Genomic DNA, 7,114 nt, shown 5'->3' with positions numbered 1-7,114 from the left:
TATATATATATATAAGGGGGACCGGGAAGTGATGTCGTTTCGGTACATTAAATATTCGTTAATCTTAAAAATCAAATAATTTTTTTCGATCCATTTCAATTCATTTTCGATCCGGCATTAAAAGGGTTTCAGTTAACGAAAGTGACTACATTATTGATTAAAAATAAAATCTTACTAACAAATATCAAATGCACCGAAACGACATTACTTTCCGGTCCTCCTAATATATAGAATGAATGAAAACTGAATTGTAGATTTTTTTTAACACACTTATTTTAAAACTAAACACACTCTGAAAATTACATTAGAAAAAAAGAGTATGAGAAATAGAGCTTAATAAATCATTTATTTAAACTGGAATATGAACTATTTCTATTACAAATGTAACAAAAGCAATTTAAATGTTATCGCAATCATTTTTAGGCTTTTTTTTACACATTTATCAAAGGTTACACAATTTTGAGTCATCGAGTGACTCCTTAACTGCCATTTGAAAGTCTTTTTCGAATTCAACTGTTCTTTGCAAGTCTTTTTTCGAATCATTACCAACGCATCAACCAGTGCATCAGCTGTTCCAGTGTATCAATATTATCCAGCTCATTAATTCTCCCATACATATGAGCATTCTTATTTCCTGCAACAAGTGCATCATCAAGAGTATCCTCCTTACGAGCCATCTTGGACTTCATAGATTCAGTCATCGTTTGTTCTTTGAGAACCTCCTCCCAATCTCTCAACTCAAACTCCGCATATGCCATTTGTTCCCTCAGAACATTGTTCCAATCTCTTATCTCAAAATAATTCTCGTCCTCATTTTCACCCTTCTTAAAAACTTTTGCACTAAAAATGAAAACATGTTTTAGCACTCTTTCATACACTGTATTTACCACAACATTTACCTTTGACTGACAAATGATTTTATATCAATTCTAGAAATGAGCCGCGATAGCTCAGGCGATAGTGTTCGCCTCCCAATGAGCTGAACCGGCTTCGAATCCCAGAGATTGGTACACGGATCATGGGTTAGTGCCCCCTTGCCATCAGGCAAACTGTAGGAGGTTTTTCGTGGCTTCGTGTGGGTTAGTTTCATTGAAAAGTTCTCCACTGATATCCCTAATATATGATCCAGGAGTTTTCTTGACTTCTATATTGGGTTCAAAATTACTAGTGCATAGTTAAACTCACCTTTGTGAACATTATTCGTAAAAGTTAATAGATAACTATAGATTTTAGTTAATATTACGATTGAAATAAGTGTTCTTGTAAAAGTGCACTTAGCTATTTTATTGAATTACTATTTACGGTTGAGTTTAAAATTGAAGTTTGAGCTAGCGTTGATTTTCTATTCGAGGTGAAAAATACTTTTATGGAAGAAAAAAAATAGTTCAATTAATGCTACTATTAGATAATATTACTAATATCTGATACTTACAACTTTTTTCGCAAAAATCTCAGCACATTTGCCATTTTTCTAATAATAGTTTAAGCAACTGTAAAATAATCACCTACAGATAGCACTTAAACTTTAGAAATGATGAATTCCGCTGTAAAACAATGCATGCTATAGTTTGATATGCAGCAACAATTAGTTGGTTCCTTTAAAAAATTTTAACAATGTAAAAGTAACACTAATTGAACAATGATATTGTTATAGATCGAATTAAAGAAACATTGTTGAATACCTAATTTTTGCAAATAGCATTGTTTAAAATTGACATAATTAATGCAAGAGGATAACATGCAAAACATGAGGGGGAACAAGTTCAAAGAGAGCAAGCAATAATCTTACAATTTTGAGGATTTTATTACTTTAAAAAAGAATTGTAAAAAAAAAAAAAAAAATTTAAATATTGGAATTTTTTTAGGGAATTTTTTTTGGAATTGAACGTGAGACGTTCCTTACTAGTATTATATATCGTTACAAATAAAATTGATTTTTTTATGAAATTATGATTACTATTATTTTTTTGTTAGGAAATAATTCATGCACATTTTTTTTTTCGGGGACACAAGTTATTTAAAATACCAGTTTATGAAAAAGGGAATTAAATCTCTGTTTTTTTTAATCTAATATTTGAAACATGCAAATACTTAAATTTTTATTTCGAGATCTTCTTTTTTAATTTACTGTATGCTATTTTAAAAGACAAATGCACCGTTACAAGAGTCAGCCAGAACCAAGTTGATAGCTTTGTCAAACGAAATTTGAATTTTTAAAAAAAATTACGCCACAATTAAGCCGCATTTTTAACAGGCGTCATTTTGTGAATTGCATTAAAATATTTTTAGTTCATTCGATAACAGCTTAGAAGATAAAAAAAAAAATGTGTCAAATTCCTGGTATATTCGACTAAAGTTATCGTGTCAGCTGTGTTATTATTTATGGAAATGTCTTTACCAAAAATTCCTCGAAACAGAAAAAACAACAAAAAAAAGGTAACATTTATTTACAAAAAGAACGTTTTGTTCTCGAATCTTCGAACCATTCCTATTGCATCTTAGTGCGTGAATGTCCGATTATCATATCAAAAGATAATTAAGGTGTTTCCTTTCTTTTATTTCGAACAATAATTTTTCATTTGTACATTGCGCTATCAATAAGCCAACCACACTGACTAAGGTTTGATCGAATGATCAGATCTTCACGTTTTAAGACTCAATATTAATGTTTCGAAAAAGTTACCTGAAATATGTGTTAATTAATTAGTGAATAGGTACTATACTTACGAAATCAGGCACAAAAACGTATTTTTTCTGAATAAACTTACCTTTTTTTGACGGAATCGGATTTCTAACCCCAAAAACATAAGGGATAGCAGCAATCTGGAAAATGTGGTTCCATTAGTTTGGTAGAAGAGCGATCCAAATTTGGATCCTTCAATGTCAACTTAATTTGCGTAATTCACCATATCTCGAGAACTTTTATGGTGCATTGAGTAATTCTTGCACACAATTTTAAAATTCGTTTATCCAAAGGTAATTTCATTTGAAATATAACTTTTATTAAATATTTATTTTTCTTCATTATTTTATTTAATAATATTCGAAAAAATTTTAAATGTAAGGTATACAACTTTTTACGTCATTTTAAGGAACGTTATTTTAGATGACGAAATACAAAATTTGAGCGAAATAAATATTTAGTCGAACTTTTAAAATTGAGCCATAGATTGTGAAGATTCGATCATCAGATCGAAAGTTATTCATGATCGTCCTTTTTTTTCAATTATTATTTTGCGAACTGCATACCACTTGTAATAAAACATATTTCGTTGTCCAAAGGAAGTAACGATTGTGTGTTAATAACATTTTGTACTCTGATGTTTTTGTGTTGGCAGTAAAATGACGTCAAAATAACGCCAGCAGCACGAACACAGCTCTGATACAAAATATTACAATTATTGAAAAATTCACTATTTAAATGTCTGTTGCAGGTGCACTTTATTATTTTTTTTAACAGTCTTAAGTGTGGTTCGCTTTTTGGAACGCGAGATTGAAACTTAATTATGAAAAATAACGATTTAAGAACATTATCAACTTTTTTTTTTCCATTTCCCATACAAATGTCTTACACTGGATTGACTTAGGCCGAAGTTTTCGGCCTCCATTGCATCAATCATTTCTAAAATTTCCATTCTTTCGATACTGTTGTAAGGCTTGGCAAATGTTTGATTCTAAATAGTTTGTTATGCAATGACTCGTCATTGTATTTATTCTGGAATATCACGTATAATGTTCTATTTAAAAACAAATTCCAAGAAAAGAAAACGCAGAAAAGATTTCTTGTTAAAATAATCGTCTGCAATAAATTCAAAATTTTAGCAATCTACTCATTAAAGATTAAAAATAAATATTACCTAGCATATTCTAATAATTTGGACCAGTTAAATTAACTATGCAAATATTTTGAGAGCAATATTTTTTTTAAAATAATTATCATCGTTTAAAAAATGAGCAAATTCTATCGAAGTTTCATTGAAAACAAATTCCGCACAAAAAATCGTTTGCGTATATGCTGGAGATAATACTTAAGCATAACGATTGATAGATTGGGTGAGAAAAAGCGATTACAGTCAAACCTCGTTACTACGAATTCGATGGAACTATCATAATTATTTCATGTTTACCAAATTTCACCCTATCCGATATAACATGAAAACAATATAATTATGTACCATACAAAATCAGCTTTAAAATTTTTACTAAATGTTGAACTATTTTATTAAAAATAACGAATGAAAAATATGATGTAATTATCAGCACTTTATACATTTTATTTCAACTTAAATAATTTGCAAATGATTTACTTTATTTACAAGCTTATTATCTGTTCTTACATAAACATTTCTGATTTCCTTTCATGTTAAGTGATAATCAGCTTGAAAATTTGATGTTAAACGTGTAAAATACAATAGTAGTTGATTGTTTACTCACGGGACGCGACATGTTTCATGTAAAGCAGTATTTCATACTAAGCCTTTTCGCGTTGGTGAAGTTCTACTCTGGTATTTGAAACATAGTTGTTTACAGTGTAGAACTGTACTCATGACGTTATTTTAATACGTTATAACCTCCATTACCGGAAAGGGAACAACAACCTTAAGATAGAAAAAACAATAACAATTCTGTGGCCTTTAAGAAAAAAATAAGTGAAAAGAAGGCAGGTTGTTGCCTTTCACTACACAAACATCCGGGTACCTTAAAGTGTAAGCTTTGTTAACTTTTTGACACTGGTGTGTCTCATTTCTGTATAGTGCCTAGTAGTTTTTCGCATAATAAAGAATGGAACTTGATATCAGTAAATGATTTAAAACTATAGATCTTTCTTTTTCTTTTTTTTTTTCCTTTTCTAAAAAGGATGGAATATTCCAAAAGAAATACTTCTGTATTATTTATTTCTACTTTTGATGAGACTGTCCATGCATCACTTATTGCTCATGCAGATAGTATGACTCTTTTATTTGTCAACTCTTAAAAATGTCTTCGTTGATCCATAAAAACCGAGTTCGTGAGTATGATTTCCCCAATCGGTAGTGACAGAGCCGCGATGGCTCAGGAGATAGAGGGTTCGCCTTCCAATGAGGCGAACCGGGTTCGAATCCCAGTCGATGCGAATTCCGCATCTGACTTGCGCCGACCACAGTGCTGACGTGAATTATCCTCAGTGGTAGACGGATCATGGGTTTGTCCCCTTGCCATCAGGCTAACCGTTGGAGGTTCTCGTGGTCTTCCTCTCTATGTAACGCAAATGTGGGTTTGCTCCATCAAAAAGTCCTCCACGTAGGCAAATTTCTAGTAATACTCGATCCAGGAGTTCCTTTGCCTTCTGGATTTGGTTCAAAATTACAACGCTACGGAGTTGAACATTAGTAGTCGTAAACTCATAAAATTGGGTCGGTTGTTCAACGACGGCTATAAAATTAAAAAAATAAAATCGGTAGTGACACGATAATTAAATAACACAAGTGTAATTTCTTCATTGCGTCAGAATTTAAATCAGGCCTTTCAAAATATGCAGTAGTGGTCATTTTCAACTAAATATGTAAATTCAAGATGTGAAAAGAAAGCAGAAGTTTTGATCCCAAATTTAATGTATGAATAAAATCTTGAGAAAATTCGTACAACTGTATATTTATTTCTTTATTATATTCCTCTATTAGAGATGATGTAACAGTTATTTTGTACTGTTACATAATCGTTCCGTTTTTTTTCTGTATCATAACGTTTCCATAAATCTATTTACAAGACGAAAGTGAGATTCCATGGAGTATTGCATAAATACTGCAATTAAATTATTTTCGTACCATGATTTCCGGAGTACAAAAAATTAAAACAGTCAGACAAATGGCAGTACAAAATATGAAAACAGACAAATGGAGCTAAAAGCGTAAATAGAGGACTTCTGTTTTCATAATAGAGGTAATTCTCATTTCATAATCACAGAGGACTGTTTTCTGTAATCTGGCAATCTTATTACGAACATATTTTAAATCATTCTTGAGAAATTTCCCGTACACGTAAGTTCATTTGAATTCGCTACTCCCTTTATAGGCTTCGTTTTGTGTTTTGTTCAGTTTCTTCTTTACATTTTATTTTCTATTTTTTTCATGTAATCGATTTACTTAATGTGTTCTGTTTTGTTTCAATTTTTTTAGTGCTCCCAACACTATTGTATTAATATATTTTACTTTTATATTGATACAATATTGGAAAGCACCCCCTTTTGCGGATATAATCGTGTGAGCTGATGAATAAATTATATTGCTTCATTTTTGTTTTTTCTTTTGTTTTTTGGCTTTTTAACAAATATTTTTTTTTTTAATTATTTTATTTTAATAATTTTTCTTCATCTCTTCTTTAATATTTTCCATGTTTTCTCTATATTCTTTAACTTATTTCATGAGTTCTATATACTTGCAGGTTATGCGCAGTAATTAAAACTTAATAATTTTCTTAATTTACTTCTTTTTACCACGTTTATATCAACTTGCCTTCGTGTATGTCTTTTCGGATGGAATTTTGTAATCGATTTTAAGCTAACTTCCCGACTAGCTACAGATTTCAAATTTGGCACATAGTTCAGAATTGGATGACAATGCATGAAAATGAAGAGAAAAAATACTTACAAAGTAAAATAAAAGTAAATTAAAGAAAAATTAATATTTTCGCGATCGTCTTTTGTTGTCGATTCGATTATTTCAAATTAGTGTCACATGTCAATTGAAAAGTTTTGTGTACAGTGAGTGAAAAAATTGAGATTTTGGAAGTGAGTACAAAGAAAAATCAAAATCAAAATGATATTTTAAAAAACCACGTTTTTGTAGTGGGGAATAATAATTAAAAAGGAGAAATTTGAAAGACGAAGAACGTGGGGCGTATGAAATACATAGTAGTACATATACACATTTTCTTACTCATACACATGCGCAACCACATCCACATTTCAACCACATGCAATTACAGATATACATATACACATTCTCATGAGCACATATACTGTTATTGTTATGTATTTCATGCGCCCCACCTTTTTCGTTTTTCAAATTTTTGTTTTTTAATTATTATTCTCCACTACAGAAACGTGGTTTTTAAAAATATTACTAATGTCTATGAA

General features: G+C 30.5%; 1 long non-coding RNA gene across 1 annotated transcript in view; it reads right to left on the bottom strand.

The window, feature by feature from the left end:
• Nucleotides 1-327: 327 nt before the first annotated feature.
• Nucleotides 328-7,114, bottom strand: part of LOC139425938 (uncharacterized) — a 74,440-nt gene continuing 67,653 nt past the window's right edge. Inside the window, exon 2 of the long non-coding RNA XR_011637076.1 lies at nucleotides 328-840. This is a non-coding gene — a long non-coding RNA (uncharacterized lncRNA). The remainder of the gene's footprint in view (nucleotides 841-7,114) is intronic.

Source organism: Parasteatoda tepidariorum, chromosome 6 (genome assembly GCF_043381705.1).
Source record: "Parasteatoda tepidariorum isolate YZ-2023 chromosome 6, CAS_Ptep_4.0, whole genome shotgun sequence".
NCBI classification, from domain to species: domain Eukaryota; kingdom Metazoa; phylum Arthropoda; class Arachnida; order Araneae; family Theridiidae; genus Parasteatoda; species Parasteatoda tepidariorum.
This window is presented reverse-complemented; position numbering and strand designations above follow the sequence as displayed.